The sequence below is a fragment of the Motacilla alba genome, chromosome 4 (assembly GCF_015832195.1).
Source record: "Motacilla alba alba isolate MOTALB_02 chromosome 4, Motacilla_alba_V1.0_pri, whole genome shotgun sequence".
Taxonomy (NCBI): domain Eukaryota; kingdom Metazoa; phylum Chordata; class Aves; order Passeriformes; family Motacillidae; genus Motacilla; species Motacilla alba.
The window spans coordinates 27,890,981-27,911,923 of NC_052019.1; the positions used below are offsets into that span (position 1 = coordinate 27,890,981).

General features: G+C 37.1%; 1 protein-coding gene across 1 annotated transcript in view; it reads right to left on the reverse strand.

Annotated features, from left to right (window-relative positions):
- Nucleotides 1-20,712, reverse strand: part of DLC1 (DLC1 Rho GTPase activating protein) — a 244,427-nt gene extending 223,715 nt beyond the window's left edge. Inside the window, exon 1 of the mRNA XM_038136748.1 lies at nucleotides 20,697-20,712. The gene's annotated coding sequence lies outside the window, so the exon portion shown is untranslated. The remainder of the gene's footprint in view (nucleotides 1-20,696) is intronic.
- Nucleotides 20,713-20,943: the final 231 nt, after the last annotated feature.

The window sequence follows — 20,943 nt, forward strand, 5'->3', positions numbered from 1 at the left end:
ATTTTTTTACTCATCTTGCAGTTAGAAAGAACTAGCCTTCTCACAAAACTTATCCTTTTGGAGAGAAGGTGTACCTGATACATGGTGGCTATGATTAAAACCGTTAGAGTAAACAGTGCATTTTATCAGCCTGAAAAGGTGAAGATAAAGACCTGTTCATTCTAGTCAGTACTACCTCCTTGGGTATACTTCCCACATTCACATGTTTCCTAGATGAACTTCAGGGAACAAGGGAAGAAAATCCTAATACTAAAGGACTAAAAGGAAGATCTGCAAATTGTTATGGCCGTATCTGACACAGAGTTCTGTTACTGACGCAGGGTTCCTAATGGAGATCAACTAGAAAAAGTACTTAAGAATGCATAAGAAGACAAGTTCCTTCTGAAAATGAACTTTAGTGATGCAAAACATGTTCTTTTCCAACCAAAGTAGAACTTGAAATATTTCAGCACCTCATTAACAGCCTTATAGCTAAATACCACATATATATAATGCTTTACATTTATTTTCGTGCTGATTCAAATTTTAGAATCAAAATTTCAACTCCTTTTATAATGGTAATAAATGGGGAGGTTATATTTTTAGGTTAGGTAATTCAGAGAATATGGCCAAATATGTAACACTAATACTTTTGAGAAGTAAACATCTCAAGTAACACAAATCTTAAGACTTGTGAATCTCAGGACTTTACATTACATTCCTCAGTAAGAGAGAAACCCTCATGAGTCAGAGCAGCTGTCACAAAGGACTGTGATGCCTAGATAACTCTGCTCAGAAAGGTGTAATTCCATTGGTATTTCTGAGGACACGACAGATATTATTAAAACATAGAAAGAGGAATATAGCTGTATACTGTAATTTATTTACGTCACAGTTATAAATTAATATAGTAAGTGATTTAAAGTGACAACTCAAAAAAATAAAAGCTTTACCAAAACATTTTTCTCTTTTAAGCAGACCTATCCAGCTAGCAGCATGCATAACTTGGAATTTCTCCTTCCACACTTGCAGTTCAGAAATTTAACCTCATAAACAGATGGAAGCAATCATATATCGCATGGGGTTTGAGAGAACTAGAAAATGAGATGGTCTGCAAGATGAAAAATCTTGAGAACAACTGAGTTACAAGGTCAGTGTTCAGGTCCAGTTTCTCAGTTCATAAGATTTTGCTCACATTGCAATAAAGTTTTCTCATTCCAGCATAGTTCAAATTGCAATCAGCACATTTAAAGCCTATTCATAATAGGAAACTTCAGGAAAATTTGGAGATTAATCCTGATGACATAACTAAATGATCTCCCAATACCATCCTTTGAAAGATTATAATTTTTGGGAGCAGAGCTTCAATCCTGAAAGGCTTCTTTCCACCTTGAGCTCTCTTTCCCCCTGCCCCCCGCCCCTTTTTTTTTTTCTTTTTTTTCCCCCCAGGTACCAATATTTGTAATTCAGATTTAGTCTCTACTTTTTCATAGAATAAGTTTATTAATTAAATACTTCACCGCTTGCTTCATTTACCCAGTTTAAAGAAACCCTTAAGGTCTCCTACCTGTCTGAAAGGTTGTTAAAGGATCCTATGGGGGTTATCTACTTGCTGTCCGACATGCATACCCAGGCCATGTGAATCCAGAATAGGCTGCGATTTTCATTCTCCATCAGTGACTTCACTTTTGCTGCCTGACTAAAAGCCAGAAGTTGAGTCAGTGCAAAGACTAAACACAACAAGGGAACACTATGGGAGCAGTAAGGAAGCTTCTCAAATTTTCAGAATTAATTAATGATGAGGGAGTAGGGAGAAGAGATTTGGGTTTTGTAGGCTGTCCAAAGATTTATGAAGTACATCGTACAGCATAGGGAATGGGGTCAATCCTCTATCAGGTGAATTTAAGATTATAGTTTCTTCTAATCACTATTTTCTACCAGTTACTTTATTCTTCAAACTTAGGTGGGAGAAAGAGAGGATGAGCAAAGTCTAAACATGGCAGATCATAATCAGCAGCAAGAGATACCAGACATACTTCACCTCGCCATAATTTTCACTCATCCAGTCCAGCCATGCTTTTCAATTATGGATTTATTTTAAGCTCCAAAATGCATATGGGTACACAGTGTGCAACACTCATATCCTGAAGACTGGGTCCTATAAGTACCCAACAAACTCCACAGATGCCATAGAGCATGTTGAGCTGTGTTGGATCATAGCCAATAACACACTTAGATTCCCCTGCTATGAATCATGCTATGAGTCAAGGTCTAGTTTGGTGTAGCACTGCTAATTTTGTTTTACTGAAGACATTACTATTAATGCAGAAGAAAGTATGTCTAGAGGAACATGAGGTTTCCAAATAGAAACATAAACACCACGCACTAACACATAGCCCTTATTACCTGCTATTATTGGAAGAAAAAGTCGTTCCTTCACACTCTTAATTCATAAATATCCTCCTTTTTATGAGATTTCTTGTGCAGGCAAAATAAGGTCTAATGTGGAATGATTCTGTGACATAAATCATAGATTGGCAATGAAGTCATGAATTTTTCTGGGAATCATATGCCAATTTGTCACATGATGCAGTTGGTGTGACTGGTTAACATTCAGTAGAATGAAGCTACAGCTTTTTAAAAAGGTGTTTAGTCAAAAAATTACAAATGAACAACGGAAATGTACTATGTATTATGCACTTTAACACATAGTTTGTGTCATCTCTTAAAATGTACTTTCAAGACATTAGCACAAAGCCTTTAGTATTGTTCAAAATACAAGTCTAAGAATGCAATTCGGTTTAGGGAGTAAGGTACTATTAGCAGTTTGGAAGATAAGATGGAGAGAGCTCTGTGATAGCAGAGTATTCAGTGTCATGTCTAGCTTCATAGTTTGTTGTATTACTGGAGCTTTTACAGAGGTAAGAACAATAAGTCTTTAGCCTCCTATGTTAATTAGCAATGATTCAGTTCTAATAAAGTAATTTCAAAGGAAACTTTTCCCCATTAAGTTTTACAACATTGAAGATATTTTTGAGAAGTTTGACAGGTTTTAATGTTTTACTGAAAATTTCAGCAGGTACTGTGTTCCTGAACCACTCAGGGTTTTAGAATAGTTATTGGTGGAAATATAAAAGTATATGCACTGCCAAATTAATTCCAGATTTAGGGTAAGTCCAGGTAAGTAAAAACTTACCTATATGACCTAGGTTTTTTATTACACAAAACCAATATATTTATAGCAAATAAGCATAATGTATAGAATAAATTTCCCCATCTCTGCCTCCTGAATATTGACTGATGGATTTCCTGGCAAATAAAATAAGTTTTGATGAGATCAGCAGATCAGGAGCCTGTGACTGATTCTAAGAGAACGCTTGGTTGGTATCAATAGACACTGGTGTATTTTAAGGGTCTTGAGAGCCTGGCAAGGAAATTATTTGAGGACCGTGAGGGTGCCAGAAGACAGCAGCAGAAATGACATAAAAAGGTGTCACAAGAATGCAAGCTGTAAATGATGCAAAAGTAAAAGTAAGTGTTGTTAGCAGTGTTTGTCCCTGAGGTGAATGCAAGAGTTTTACAGAAAACATTGCAGGCTAATAAGATCTCTTTCACTAAATGTAAGCATTTCCTCTCTCTTGGATTTCCCTGTTAGGCAATGACACTTACCTCAAGAAACAGGAGCCAAAGACATAAATTTTAAGGCCACAACAACCTAATGAGGAAATACTTTGTTCCATGCTTGTTTCTTCAGTGAAGCAACCTCTGAGGCAACTACAGATAAATATTAAGATTGGTACCAATTAGTACTAACTAATTAGTTGTAGCTGTAATGTAGGTTACTGGTATTGAATTTGATTTTTTTTTCTCAGTGTTCATAAAAATTCAATGTGAACAATATTCACACCAAATCTTTTTGCAAATAAACGTAGAATGGCATGTTTTAATATTTTTTGCATTAAGTTCCTGTGTTGAATGAGAAAATGTCTTGATGCATTGCCATCTTCAGAGCCGCCATAAAATTAGGATGGTATTTTGTAATTTTGTCCAGTGTAATTGAATCCCTGAGTTGCAGTGTCACCAATGATAAGATTTTAATGTTGAAAAGTTTCTACCAGGCATGCACAGTTGCAAGGAAATTACCCAAAACATACAAACCAAAAAAACCCACACACAAACTCACCCCCCCATCCCTCCTCAAACACATCTATTCCAAGAAGAGCATAATGTTAAATATCCACCCTTTAAGTATGCCAGTGTGGTTTTGTGGTTTAATATACTATAGTATGTGAAAGGTGAAATAGAGCTATAGCAAATATTTATCTGCATGCCCACAAAAAGTTAAATATACCTAAATATAACTGCCTCACTAAATCATTCCAAAGCCCATCATCAAAAATACTGGAAGATGAGCTCACTCACAATTGAACTTTTATATATGTACTTGTGTGACGGTGTGTCCTCTCCCCCTCCCCGTTTGGACTGTGAAAGGCCAAAAAGCTCATGTACACACAACATCTGGGCAATGCCCACACTCAGTATGAAGTAGCACAGACATCTGTGACTAATATCCAGATCATTCCGTTTGTTGGACTCAAGACAATAAAAACGGTGGATGAAGTTTAAAGAATTTTTTTTGAGGATTTGTGGGTGGCCAGCCAGTATGACTAAGATACAGGCATTTTCCAACTGCTTCAAAAAGACTTCAGCCTGACTGGTCAGAGTCCCATGTGGTCAGTATGGAAAAAGTGGAAATCAGTAAAAAAACCTCCCATCCCATTGGATGTTAATCATGTTCCTGCATAGTTTATTCTTGATAACCCTTCTCCTCAAAGTCATACAGCCAAAATAGTGGGGTCAGAAACTACTGTGGTGCATTGTTGTCACAAGAGTGTTAGCAAATTCAAGAGAATTCAGAGAAAAAAAAAAGTCAAGAGTTGCAAAGGAGACTGGAAATGTCAAGAGAATGATTGAGATAAGTATGTTTTGTTGCCCTCTGAGAAGTATATGAATAATGTAGAGTTCTAAAAATATTATCTACAAAAAGTAAGAAAGCATGAGATGAGGGGACAATTGCAAAATGATTTAATTATAATCCAGCCTCAATAAAAGGGCATTTGGGGAAAAAACAATAAATCTCTATTTCTTTCAAACAGTAGGGTAAACTAATCTTTTGTTCCAATCTCTTGCAAAGTGTTTTGTAAAACTGTGTTGCACATGTGAATCTGTTCTTTCTGCTGACTGCAAAGAACCCAGAGATGTAGTAAAATCAAACAACAAAATGAGGGAAGGTGTTACCTTTAGGAGTGGTGAGGCAATGGAACAGGTTGTCCAGATGTGTTGTGGATATGCCATTCCTGACAGTTCGAAGCCAGGTTGGATGGGGCATTGGTCTAGTGGAAGACCATGGCAAGAACTTTGGAACTAGATTGTCCTTAAGGTCCCTTCCAACCCAAACCATTCCATGATTAATAAGCCATCACTAATTTATTAAGGAGGATGAGGATCTCTAGAAAGACAGAATCCAGGAATAGAAAGAAAGATACCTAAAATATATAATAAAAACTTCAAAACAACCAAATACTAAAGAATCATGCTGAATCTGATCCTGTCAACCTGTATGATGTGTCTCACTCAACAGCATTGTAATGATGCGGTTGGCATTTGAAGTTATCTTGAGATCAATGGTAAGTTTAAACTGATTCTCCATGTGCTGCTCTGCCACTACACCCCACAGGAAAACCAGTGTGAATTTATTTCATCTATTTGAATTTACATGAGGACATGAATAGTCAGATATGTGTAACCCACATTACTCTCAGTTCAGTTATCACATATACTATTATCAATTCACAGGCTTATTCTGTGTTTGAAAATGCAGGAAGACCACAGCAGATTAAATTGGTAGGTTCTTATGCTTGTGCAGCCTCCAGCTGTCATCCAATAGTTCTTCAACCCCTGTAGAGTGGATTGATCTATGTAAAAGAGCAGTCTCTCCTCTTTGGAAGTCATAACTGGATGCCACCTGCCTCTTATATGTCAGTTTACAGCCAAGACTAGACAATGAGGGATACCTGTTCTAAAAGAAAATATTAGACTTTGGATTATGCTGACACTGGAGTTTGCAACTTTTACTGCTGATAAATTTCCACAGAGTCTAAGAACATTCCGACTCAGTAAGCTTCTGAAATGAAACAGAACCAAAATACACTTGAGAGAGCTGCTAAAAGGATGGGGTCATAACCAGGATATAATTTATTGTTAAATTGAAAGCATTGATTTCAACAAGAATGAGAACCTAGCCATAAAAATATTCCCACAGTCCACCCACATTAAGAAGATTTTGTTCTGAGACACACTGCAGGTTGAGGTTTGGGCAGATATGACCAATTTAGGCAAAGGAAGAAAAGATGAAGATGGTTTCTGCTGACTCCGAAAAAGAAATATTGACTAAGAGCCAAGACTTCCCTGCTATGCAAGAAGCTGTACCGTAGAGCTCAAAGGGGACATGACTACTCACTGCCCCAGATGTGTTGGCTGCTAGCTATTATCTTTTGATACAATAGATTTTATTGTAAGTAAGTGGTCTTATGCTAAGTTAATAGCCTTCATTTATTTTTCCGCATTATACTCTGAAAAGTACCACAGCAGATTCCACATGGCATAAGTGGTAAAAAGACCAGCTAGACTGTAGGATTTATATAGAATCACATTCTCCTTCTGTGTGCTAAGAAGTTCTCTGCCTTAACCTAAACAATGGTCATAAAATGCTCTTATCTGTCCTTACCTGCCTTACTGTTTTTCCTTCTACAGAAACTCTTTGCTGCTCTTCTAGTTTCTCAAACTGACCCGCTTCATAGTAATAATTTCCTACCACATGGTACATTCTGCCCACCCTTTTGTCTTTATCAGCAAGCAATCACTTCCTTGGCACTATCTTTTTGTTTCATCTACTCAAACTTGAAACAACAGGGTCCTCTTTGGGTAGAGTGCAAACCAAGTTTATGAATGGGGGTTGTGGATTAATTCTTATAATACATGAAAGGTGCATCACAGAACCTCTCTGAGTAGTATTTTCTCTGCGTGTTTTAATTGCAACATTTCAGCAGCAAGATATCCACAAGCAGAGAACTACAAGTCAGTCAGTCTCATGTTTATGCCTGCCAAGATCATGGATCAGATCCTCCCGGTAACTATGGTGAAGGCACACGGAAAATAAAGACATGATGGGTGATAGCAAACATGGCTTCTCCAAAGGAAAATTGTGCATTAAAAATTTGGTGGCCTTCTATAACAGATATAGAGGTAGTGGATGGGGGAAGAGTGACTGACATCTACCTGTACTTGTGCAAAGCATTTTACACTGTCCCATATGACATCCTTGTCTCTAAACTGGAAAGTTACGGATTTGATGGACAGAACATGTTGGGGAAAAAGAGCTGTCTGGATGGTTGCACTCAGAGTGGTGTTTGGCAGCACAATATCCAAGCAGAGAGCAGTGACAAGTGGTGTTCCTCAAGGGCAGGTGTTGGAACTGGCACCGTTTAATATCTTCATCAGTGACATGGACAGTGGAATTGAGCACACCCTCAGCAAGCCTGAGCATGACACCAAGCTGTATTAACAGCATTACTTCATGTTGCCACAACTTCTTGTATTCCTAAAGTGGGAAAAAAACACCCCACAACCATGTGGATAACACACCAATACACAGATGTTTTGGCAGTGGCTGGACAGTGCTTACGCAGCACTGAGGTTTCTCCCCCCCAACTCTGTCTCCCTCAATGAGCAGAGCTGAGGCTCACAAGAAGCTGGGAGGAGACAGCTGACTCATACTGGCCAAAGGGATATTCCATACCATATGACATCATGCTCAAAAGCAAAAAAGTCAGGGAAAGAAGGGGGAAGGGGGGACATGGTTATGGTATGTGTCTTCCAAAGCAGCTGTTACATTTTCTGAAGCCCTGCTTTACAGGAAATGGCTAAACCTCTGCTTGCTGTTGGGAAGTAATGAATAAATTCCTTATTTTTCTTTAGTGTGTTGTCCTGGAAGACTGCCTGCTGCCATCCTAAACAAGGAGGACTGCCTGCTGCCATCCTAAACAACAAGGACAGTACTATTTATGTTGCAGAAGTTTTAATGTCTTCTTTTTCCTCTGTTAAAAGTAGCTCAGGTTGCTAAAGCCAGACTGGGTATTGCTAAGTAGTGTGACGGCACTACTAACTTGAAATTAAGCCACATATCTACTACACTGTCTGCCCCAAGTGTTTTGGCATTTTGCCATCAGATTGAGTGATCTTTCTTACACTGAGAGATGTGTGCTTCTGAACTGCTTGGGAAGATTTCACATTCCTTTGCAGTTCTGAGGTGAGCTCTGAGCAAACCTTCACCAGAGAAGATTCTGTTATCCTGAATTTTTGCTGCTGGTCACCTCAGCAATGTGGAACAGCAGCTGTCTACCCATCTGTTTATCTCATGGGCTCAGAAAAAAGGACTCTAAAGCATGAAAAAAAAGTCCTCCCAAAGGAAATGGTTTATATCATCAGTCTTTTCTCCAATGATAGATAAATTGCCCAAAATACTGAAAAAACTGATGTGAAATTCCCCAGCAGGGCTTTAGTAAAGAGGGCTGATGCCAGAGTGTAGTATGCTGTCAAATACATCTTCTCAAGCAGTGTATTTGCAGTCTCTAATTTAAAATTATTTCTTTACCCCATTGAAAATAGTGTGAGGGCTTTCATGGAAAAAATGACTAATGGGATGGTGAGAGGAACTTTGAAATTTTCAGAGTGACTGCAGAGGCTGTAGGCTCCAGTCATGTTCTCTTATGATGTATCTCAAAGTGCAGCAATACCAGAGACCTAGTCCTGCAACAACAAAAAGAAACACCAGATTGCTCAGAAGATGCTGAACACTTCATTTGGAGGACATCATGAGGACACAATCAAAAAACATAGCAAAAAGACAAAACTGTGTAGACAATGTCCAATAAAAAGCATTTAGCTTATTGCTAATTAATCCACCCCCACTGTCCTGTTGTATCTGTCCAGTCCTGCCCTCTTTGATGTTTTTTAGCACAGCAGAGGCACATGGCAGGAAGACCTTTCAGCACACCAGGAGTGGGCCGTAGAGATACTCAAAACCAAGGGCAGAGAGATGTAAGCCCTCAACCAGTAGATCTTGTAAACTTTGGGAAACACATATAAAATCACTCTGGTATAATTTGTTTCATGCTTTTTTAGGGGAATTTAGAAGGAGAGAATTTAAAAATACAAGATGCAAAATATCTTTAAACAATATTTCCTTGGATTTTCAAGTTATTTCCAAGTTCCATCCAAATAGAAAAGTACTAATAGGGTAAGAAGTGCATTCCTTATTTCAGTATACATCAAATGCTAATGATAAGTGTCTCAGTTCAGCCACAGCTTCTCTCCTGGGATGAATACAGGTACATTCAGAATGCAGCATGCCAGTTGTTCCACAGAATGATGAAGCCCACGCATAAAAAAACACAGAAAAATTATGCAGAGAACATTGTTTAAAATGCTCTGCTATCTCTTGCATTATTTCCTGAAGCTTATTATACCAATCACCTGGAACATAAACCTGACTTCAGCATCTGTTCTTCTGTTCTAAAGCAATTCCCCATTGCCCTTGACTGTTGCTTCTGTATACAATTTTTATCAAACCTAATTGGAAACAGCATTGAAACCAACACTTACCATCTCCCTATGCTGCTTAACCCCTCTGCATCCAGAACATTGCTGAACATTGCACAAGAAGATGTAATCCTTTGAGATGCAAAGGATTCTCTCCATTGCTGAACCAGATAAGACCTCCTCGTCACTGGGACTGCAGGGTGATCTAGATGTCCCATGAAAAGAAGCTTAGAGTTTCAGGGTTTCAAGGCTGCCAGTTATGAACAGAGACAGAAGCATCCCGCTGTATGAATCTTATGGAGCTGACAAGCAAAAGCAAAATTTGGTCCCTTATAATCCCACACATGCATCACAGACACCTACTAGTACAAGCTTGGGGTTTGTGGTAAGAGTTATAGTTATACCTCAAAAGTAAAATATATTCAGTCCAGGCACAGATAATCTCCTCCCATTTTAGTTCTAGTACTAGCATTAGTTATGGCTGTATTACAGAGAAAACAAAGTGTGTTTTTTGATGTTTTAGTTCAAAACAGACAAAAAAGGAACGAAGAGGATATATTTTATAAAAAAATAATTTTAGGTTAATACTTAGAAAATGAATGATTCACAGGATGCACTGCAGGTCACAGGGGAAGCATAAAGCCTTTCATTTCCAGGCATCACTGATTTGTTTTCATTTGTGCTCCATGATTACATACCTAAATCTTTAAAAACTTTGAATTTTATCAACTGAAGCATAAATACATCATTAAAGCAGATGTTTCACTGGAGAAGTAGGATAAAGAATAAGGAATGTTTCTGCATAAAACATATCTGCATCTTCATAAAAGAAGTAACACAAATATTTTAATTCCTTAATTCCTGGTTTAATGATGTGGGTGTATAACAACTTTATGTTTTACTTCATTTGGAGAGTTCTTGACTACCACATACATAGAAATTCAATGTTTCTAATTTTATAATTTTAAACTAATATTTTGGGGCAACATATTTAATACATAATCTGTAATAAATAACTTATTTGCAGAAGAAAATAGAGGAATCAGTAAAAATCAAATTCACTGTCATATGAACATGAAGCGTCTTAAAAGTGACTCAGAGAAACCAACTGGCTTTACAAAGTCAACATTAGATGTATTCCTAAACCACAAATGAGGATAAGTCTATGACAATATCCTCCAGCAATTTATAATTTCCCTCAACTCATGCATTACATCAGCTCCAAGATATTCTTATATGAGTTTAAAGTTTATTCACTTTCTCCAGATCATATATTTTTCCTCAAATGTCAGATATTCTGAGCTAGAATTTTTTTTCCACTCAAAGCAAATACAATAAAAAGAGTGCTACTGTGGATCCAGCTTCCCACAGTAGCTTCAGCTCAGACCCCTTCATTTTTGATGGAAATATGAACTTTTAGATTATATGTGTTGAGGTTAAACCTTCAGTAGTGTCCCTGATCAAGGGAATCACCAGCCATGTAACTTACAAAAAAATATAGATACTGATGGGTACTACAGCTATAACTGCTGTAAATATTTATTATTCTTCTGCCTGAAATAAGACAAAGAACAGAAAAGGTATCCAAAGGTATGCACTTTACTGCTCTAATGATTAGATTATTCTTTAGGAAAGAAAACTATGCAGCTCCTTTCTCTCTCTCTCTCTCTATATATATATATATATAAAATATATGTATATAATACATGCAGGTTACACATTTTTTTACTTATTTATATGTAGAACCATATCACTTATTTAAATATGAATAAGTATTTAGTCAAATTATTCTCCCACATAACAATTTTTACGTGTTTACAAAGCTAGCTTTCTCTTCACTTGATATATAATGGATACCTGATGCAACAGCTCCAGTGGTAGTCTTGCTTACTGTTAGTTGAATATTCAAATATTCAAAATTTAGTTGAATACTCAAATATACTCAAACTTTTAAAATTTAAAAATTCATGAAGGAACTCATGAAAAATGTTAAATTCCTGAAAACAGCAATATATTTATCTTAAATTCTCACTTAACTGACTGGCCCAGATTTCTGCCCTGTTCTCAGAAGGCAGCTGTCCCCCTTTCCACAGGAGAGTTGCGTTATGTTCATAGGAGTGTAAGTCCCATGCTTGTTTTCTTGTCTTTTCATGATTATTATCATCTGAGGTCTCAGATTAAATGTGCACCAAAACACTCTCAACACATTTTTCAGGGATTGTCTCCCTAATCCTATACCCTTGTAGGAGCTGGTAATCCCCACTGACATTTTGCATATTTTGTTCTTTTACCCAATACAAATATCCTTCTTAAAAATCAAAGATTTAAAATTTCTTCTTGTTATGAAAATAATTTTTCATTCATCAAAACTATTCAGCAAATGCCATAGAGTAAACAGCCCCTTAAGATCATACAGTTAAACCATCAACCCTGCCAAATCCACCACCAAATCGTGTCTACATGGCTTTTAAATATATTCTGGGCTGCTTACTCCACCACTTCCTTGGGCAGCCTGTTTCAATGCTTGACAGCCCTTTCCATGAAGAATTTTTTCCCAGCAATCAATCTAAACCACCCCTAATACATGAGGCCTATTGTCCTTTTGCTTGGTGATTGGGAGAAGAGGCTGACCCACACCTTGCTACAACCTCCATTCAAGTAATCTTAGGAGAGAAAATCACAACTGAGCCTCCTTTTCTCCAGTGTAAATGACTTCCTCAGCCACTCTTCACAGGACTTCTGTTCCAGACCCTTCACCAGCTTCTCTGGACATGCTGCTGCACCTCAATGTATTTCTTGAAGTGAGGGGGTCCAGAACTTGACACAGGATTTGAGGTGATGCTTCACCAGTGCTGAGCACAGGGGGACAATTCCTGCCCTGGTCCTGCTGGCCACACTATTGCTGACGCAGGCCAGGGTGCCATTGGCCTTTGTGGCCACCTGGGCACTCAGACTCACGTTCAGCCAGTGTTGCCAGCACCCCCAGCTCCTTTTCTGATGAGCAGTTTTCCAGCCACTCTTCTTCCAGCCTGTAGTGCTGCATGGGTTTGTTGTGACCAAAGTGCAGGACCCAGCACTTGGCCTTGTTGAACCTCATAAAACTGGCCTTGGCCCATTAGTCCAGTCAGTCCAGACCCCTCTGCAGAGCCTTCCTGCCCTCCCTCAGATCAACTCTGTCACTCAGCTTGGTGTCATCTGCAAACTGACTGAGCGTGCCCTTGACCATCTCATCCAGAATCCTGTCAAAGCCATTAACAGGGCTGGGCTCAAGACCGAGCCTTCTGGAACCCCACTGGTGACTGGTGGCCAGCTGGACGTAGCACCCTTCACCACACCCTCTGGCCATGGCCATCCAGCCAGTTTTCCACCCAGCAAACCATAGTTCTTAAAGCATCTACAAGAGCACTTCTGCCCAACAGACTACGGAAGTACCTGTAGAAGGCCCTTTTATATTTTGTAGCTTGAGTCCCATTCTGGTAGGAAAGATTCCCTTTGGTATACTTACTGGGTTTTTCTCAAATTTCCAACTTTTAAATATTTTAAAAATTAAATTGTATAGAAATTTATTTTTATTCTTAGCATTTGAAGAAACAGATGGTTGTACAGAAAGAAAAAAAACCTGAACAAAGAACATGTCCCCACTATCTGTAAAATTGTCTCATTTTAAATAACATTTTTCACATCTTCTTCAGAGTAAGAACTGTTCAGGTTAAAAACACTTTTTGGACAACAGTTTTTGCCTGTTACCTAGTTAAACTTGTTATAACACTTTTTAAACCTGATAAATAATGCATAGCAAAGCAAGATTAGGGTGGGTGAATATTAATGGCAGGAATTAGAGCACAGAAACTAATCTATAGTCAGAGAACACTAAAGCACAGGGTACTAAGTGACATAAGTAGGCTAATTTGATGCTTCTTACAGGAACAGCTTTTCTGCAAACATTAGATTCACCTGACAGAGATTTATTTGACAACTCTTGGATAAGAAAGGAAGAAAATGCTTCTCTTTTATGTCAAAATAACAGATCTGTGTCTTGACATCAAGGAAAAAAACAACCAACCAAACAAACAAAAAAAAAAGAAGAGATGCACCCAATATCTTAATGGTATATTATTTTCGTCCTCATTTATTTCAAGAATCAAAATAATAATTCTTACTCTTCTCACAATCCTACTCCCACCCTTGACAAAGACTCAGATTGTTAGAATAAGATAGCATTTCAGAAAATAGCTATTTAGCAATAGACTGTCTTGATCAATGTTTGCACCTGGTCTAGATGACCTAGTTTAAAATAATGCAGTTATCCTTCTACTCACAAGTCTGGAATCAACCTATGATTTGTGGATTCTTGTGGTTTTATGACTTTGTTTTTTAAAAATTGATAGCCATTTGCCTTCCTCAGCCCAATGAACTGCAGAGGCATAGATCAGCGCTAGTCAGTAACCCAGTTTACAACTACATATTACAGTTTGTGTGTCTCTGGCCTGTGACTGGTAACCTGGGTAGAGTGAACAAATCCCACTCAGCAAGTGCAAGATAAAGGGGGAAAATAGGAGCAGCAAGGGCTCATAATCTACTTAGAGCATTTCCTGGGTAAAGGTGGGAAATGCCTTCACCATTTTGACAGCAACCTGTCCAAAGGCTCACCTACTCAGCTTGATCAAAGTCCAGAACTAAGGGGAGCCAGTAGAGTAACTTTGAGGGGAAACTTGAAAAATGACATGACAATATAAAGAACTGCCAGGAGTAAGCCCATACTGTGCTGTAGCTCTGTCAAATGGAATCCATTAACTGCGTGTTTGATAAAACTCAACATGACTAGCAACTGCATGAAATCCAGCATGAAATCCAGAATATTGCAGGATAAAACAACCAAATTCTAATCTTATATATAGCTGTATTCTCTATAATATTCAAAGCTGTTCTCTTGTGAACAGCTCTTACAGAGACTATGGAGAGTGTGTATGCCATGTTTCCATTACTGGTATTTGTGAAGGCTTTCCTTTCAAAAGCTCAAATTAAAATAGGAAAGTGAGGTTCAGGCACAAATGCACCTGAATTTAAATTTATGAACAAAGAATCTGTGCTGACAAGTGTGTTAATTTATGAAAAAATTCTGGATAATAGAATTCTAGATTCCTGTTTAGCATATACCTAGGCTTCTATTAGATGCCAAATGGACTCTGAAACTCTCTAGAAAATGACTTTTGTTCCTTCTGATCAGGCAGGATACCCTTAGTACTTTACTGATATAAAGCCAAGGCACAAACTCTGAGTATCAGAGAGCTGGCTGAAAAAATATTACCCTTCATCTCACCAATTTTGAGAAAGATATACATAATTACACTTGTGTGATTTTTGCTGTGTCAATAGCATTTTCAATTAAGTGAACATAAGGTCAAATAAAGCTAGATAAATTTCAGTAGCATTAGTGGAATCTAAATAGAATTAGCACTGTAGATGAATTATCCAGACCACTTGTAAAACTGAGTGCTAAACCAGTTAGAAGCCTTTTGACAGGCCTTTACTACAGGGAAGTCAAGTAAATAAAACCATGGCAAGACTAAAAAGACATTAAAATAATTATTACCTAGATAATTAATAGCTATCTCATTGCTCCTTATGCATCAATATAGATTGTTATGCACTCTCAAGCCATCTTTTCAAAAGTACATCTTAAGTGGTTCATGAACAGTATTGCATTTCAAAGATATTTTTGCATTTCAAAAGACTCAAGAATGAGTCTCACCTTTGTGTAAATACACATCAGAATTTTCATATATATATATATATATATCTATATATATATATAGATATCTAAACAGAAGTTAATTCCAGAACTTTCAGTGGAGATTTATGTATAAATAATTATATTTATACATATATATAGTATATATGTATCCATATCTATAAATAATATATATGTATCCATATCTGAATTTACAGCTTTATGCTTTTCTGTGCTCATGTTTATATTGTAAAAAAAAAAAAGTAGAAATCTTTATATATGCTTTAAATAGCCCACTTTTTTTTCTACATTTGACCATTTGACGCTTGATTTATAGATCTATATAATATACAACCATATGTAAAATTTAGGTTGCAAGTACCTCATTGCCTTACAGATTTTTGTTAAGATAACAAGATTGAAATCTTGTAAGCTTGCTTATTAATTTCATTTTTTGGTGATACAAATCTGTACATAATAGAAAACAAAATATTTCCATATCAAGCCAAGAACAACTTTTTTTTGGTTGTAATTACAAGACCTCAAGTAGCACATACAGACTCTTAATTCATAGTTCTGTATTTGTACTGCATCAATGTTTTTATAACAAAAGAAATTTACTTAAAAGCTAAATACTTCATTGTGGTGAGTTCTAAATAATCGCTATGAAGGTAGCTTACGTCAGAACAAAGATTAATAGAGGGGAGAGAGGTGCCTGCTATATAGATAGTAGTTACTGAAGGAGGTAATTTAGTCAAGTGCCAATTGCTTTCTTTCTACTGCTGCCTCCTTTCTTGCTCTATGTGCAGTGTTCAACAAAAGGAACATCTTATTTCTATTTTATTGCAAATTTCTATTTCAAAAGAGGATCCCCCAAAATATTCTTTAACTATATAGTGTTCTTCCATGCTCTTTTACACAGCAACTAGTCTTTTGGGGTAACAGGGTGGTTTCCATTGTGAGAACAGCCATTGCCTTTCAAAGACTGACTCTTTCAAATGCTTAGCAGGCAGCTAGGCATGGGAAAAAACACCCCAGACTAGACAAATAACACTAGGTGTAGCTTGCGCACCTCCACTTGCCATACCCAACTGAATGGCTAGAGATTTCCAGACCAATTGCTTCATTGACAAGTAATTTTGTCTCTGGCATTTGCAACTGCATTATATTCTCCCTAAAGGTAAATCAAGAGAGGAAGAGAAATAATATGGGAAAAACGATGCAAAAACAAAGAGATGTTTCAAAGAGGTTTCTTTGTACTAGGTATCTTAATTTTTGTATGAGTCACTCCTAAGAAAGTAAAAGGGAAAGGGAAAGAATGATACTGTAATTTTGTAAATATATACTGAAATCAGAATATTCAGCAAAACAAAGGGATATTTTTCCAGTGGTCTGCAATAAGCATTCATAAAGCAAACAATTAGCATGAGGACTCCTCCTGTCATTCAGAGGTGCATTTATCACACCCAGCAAATTAGCAGCCTTATAAACTACCAGTTACTAGCCAGGTTGGTATGAGCAGATATAGGGGAGTTATTAAGAAGATGCTATCAATATATTCTATGATTACTGTTTGTCCTCAAGGCGCTGCACGACATTATCAGTAAAATCTCTATTCCTGTAAATATGTTTCCCTCTTTTCACCAGCTCTCAATAGAGAAAGAAGTGGAGATAAAAAAAGTATCACTCCATCATGCTCCAAGCCTTGCCTCTGTGGCAATGTTATCGCAGCCAGCATGGACTTATTTCAGAAACCCAGAAAGAAGGAATTTTAAGAACTCAAACCTGTTTCTCTAATGAAAAAGTGGTTGAGGTGCTTAGGAACATTAAATATTAGCAACAGTGTTAAAGTTTCTGCTATCAATTTCCCTCTTACCTTCCAACAACATGACTGAAGCAGATTTTTCCTGGACTGTGGATTTAAACAAAAACAAAAAAGCCAAAAAGCAAAAAAACTCTTATACATTAAAAAACAAAAACCCAAACAAATCCCAAAACCAAAAAACAAACAAACAAACAAAACCCTGTCCCAAAAATCCCTCTCTTTTCTCCTTTCCAAACTGCACTTCATAGTGCCCTCTGGTTTTTAATTGTTATTACATAGTGTTAAAAATGCAAGAAAAGAGATTGCAGAAGGCAATTTCATAATGAAGTCACTTTTGGCCAAGATACTTTAACCTATTGTAAGACTTGTGTAGTAGGAACAGGATGGCAGTTCCTTCTGCAGTGAAGAAAAGTAGGTTCTTTCTTTGTTAGGCAATGAAGGATTTCTCTTTCCTTCTCTCTCCACACAATGTGTTTGTGTTTTGCATGCCTCCTAAGTTTCTAAGATGTGGAATTTATATTCTCATCATACAGTCAGATTGCATTTTGGTCAGAGTGAGTTGCTTTTCTTTGTACTTTTCTAACCACAAAACCATGAATTATATGTAATAACTCTGTGGATACAACTTTAGGCACTTTCTTCTCCTCCATTTTCTTTGTCTTTCTATTCCTTACTCTGAAAACACATCTTTCACCTATTAAATATGAATGACAGTCAAATGTGAGAAGAAAAGGACAGGTGATTGTTCATTGTCAAGTTTCAAAGGATGCAGGCTTTATTTCACTGTGCAGTTCTGAGATACCATTCTCTAAGCTGTTTTTGTTCCCAAGCTAAAGGAATGGAGGGGACCTGCTTAGTTCATATGTGTTAAGCACTGGAGGACAGTGAGATTTGAGGGGGAAAACAGAGATTCAAAGGCTGGAGTAAAAATAAAAATATTTTAGCAATAGTCAAAGCATGATTATAGATTAAAACCTACTAAGGTTAGCAGGCAGTCCCATTAGTGTTGAATATGTCCAAACTCTATATAAATCAAGAAAGAAAAGAACTATTTACTCAGGATAGCTTTGGTAGTATCAGGTTAGTATCAGTGGAGAACACTGTTCATATTTCTGCATTGCACAGTACCTCCCTGAAACCAAATAGTTGAAACTTAATAAGCCCCTGCTCAGGAGCCCTGGAGGTAAGAGCTGGACCCTGCAATAGTAGAATCAATTGTAAAGTTCATACAATCCCAGAACATGCTGAAAATTCATGTGCTACAGAGATGTCCTAAAAAGAACCTAGTATTTGAGAACCAGTTTCCAGTTAATTATCAACACTTTATTCCCTGTTTAAAGCTTCAAGTGATGAAGGAAATTATTTATTGCATATCTGTAGTATAACAAGCTTTCAGTACGTGCTGAATTAACTACTGTTTTCTGGACTTAGCATAACTGACTCCCCAAAACCACAGGCAGCAAAAACAATCTGCCTGGCAGTCTACTTGACTTATGTCCACGTGCCCCTGCGCAGAGAATCAGCTGCACAGCATGTTTAGGTCAGTCCCGAGGTCCTAGGTCTGAAAGGTGAAACCAGGGCTGCCAAGCTCTTCAGCAGCAGTAATTTTTGTGGTACATGGTTATCACTGAGACATCCTCTCTTTCTACCACTTGGATATCTTCAGATATCTCTGTATTAAAATTATATCCCAGGGTTTGGGCATACCTTCACACCTACTACTGATCATGACATTGCCTGTGTTGTCAGTTCATCAACCACCCCTGTGGTAAAGCATAGGGTGATGCTGTTGCCTCATGCCAAACTCCTATCCAGCTTGCTTTAATTTTATACTTCACTCTGTCTTTATTTAAACATGAGTTAGTGATGATATTTATGTTTCTACAGCTGAACCACATTTTTTCTGAATCTTTGTTTCTTTCCTTTTCCCAGTATTAGGTGGTGTTAAAATCGAGACATTCAGGATAACTGCTGCTGGATGAGCACAGAAAGGACAAAAATCATAGAATATTTTGGGTTGGAAAGGATGTCCAAAAGCCATCTAGTCCAACCTTCTGCAAAGAGCATGGACATCTTCAAATACTTCATGTTGCCAGAACCAGCTGGCAGATACAGGCTTTCACTGAGTATAAGAGGGTGTGCAGAGTTTGTGGTCAGAATAAAGAAGTTAGTTCGGATCACTGGGTGCCCTGAAGATGGAGCAGTTGTAGGAAGTGCAGAAAAAGCAGCTAGATTTCCTATTTTTTTTTTTTTTTGACACCGGATAATCATTTAAACATTATTTGTTGTGACATTTCTGGTATCTGAATCCTAGTAAGGAGACTTACTAGAATTTGGACGAGGACTCTTATAAGGATCTAGATGTCATTAAATAGTCTTCTCAATCTAGCTATCAATGAAATAATGAAAACCTTCTTCAAAAAAATGAAAATGTTTTATATTTCCTCATACAGTAATGTGGAGAGCAAACAGGATCTAAAACATGAAATATATTGCATAAATTGAAGTATTTCCCAGCACTCACACAAGCTTTTAGAATCTGAGAGTACAGGAAATTTTCAGTGCAGGTTAAAATGTTTTTTAGCCACTTATAGTTACAAGTAGGTTCTCAATATATCACATCGATAACTTAAATCTCCAAAGTATAAATGCCAAAGACCCTTACTCTGCATAAAAGCAATTTGCTAGATAAAACCTGGGAATTTCAATTAAGGATGAATGTGCAATTACTTTAAGGAAGAATAACACCAAGCTTTCCATTAGGAATATATGAGCAACTGTTAAAAAAATAAAATACTGTCAATATGGTCTCTTCATTCAATTAACTCCTAACCTTGCAGACCACAGATCATTTCATTTGTCACCCCATCGATTAGGCAGCTCAACATTTTGAGAGCACTTCTATGCCATTAGGTTATTAGATCCAGCTAATTTCTTTCCTGAGAATTACATGAATACATTTGACACATTCATTAGCTAATGAAGTTAGAAGATTCGTATCAAATCCTTTCTGTAAGTGTTGAGAACTACATTATCAAAACTCTAATTCAGAGGCAAAATATGTATTGTTTTTAAAGATATAATATACAACAGCTAATATTTTGGAACTAGAATTTTCATTTCCCTGCAGCTATGAAACTACAAGAAACAGGGAAATTATGTTAAGCAACAAAAATCCCCCAAATATCAGCTGTCAAAATCATTAATGATCTATTAAGTACAGAAGCTCTCCCTTCAGTATTTTAAAATATATTTGAAAATATATATAGATTCTCTCTGAACAGTAAAGCAATCTTCACATCTACTGTTTGACTGACTGTGAATGCATTAACCTAAACAAGTTATTTTTATAGAGTCAGATTCAGACAAGTGAAAAAAACCCACCTTTTTCATATAAAGTGAACCGATAATGTAATATGCAAAGTAATTTTATGTACAGAAAGTAAATATAAATGCTTTCTTATGTTTTCATGAGGTGTGTAAAAGAAAGCATTCTCCTACCTTAGTCAGAGATGCTTGCTGCTGACTGACTGGAACACTTTTACTTGCATCCTAGTAAACTCCTGAACAGTAATCCTGTTATGTATCTACAGCAGTTTCATGGGGGTGGGACTTCTGTGTAATAATGAATTCACCAGGGAATCTTCCCTTTGAAAGAATGTTGCTGCAGACAAGGAAACCAGTCTACACTTACTGTCACAAGCTTTCTGGATGATTAGATTAAGACACAGGGAGTAAATACAAGTAC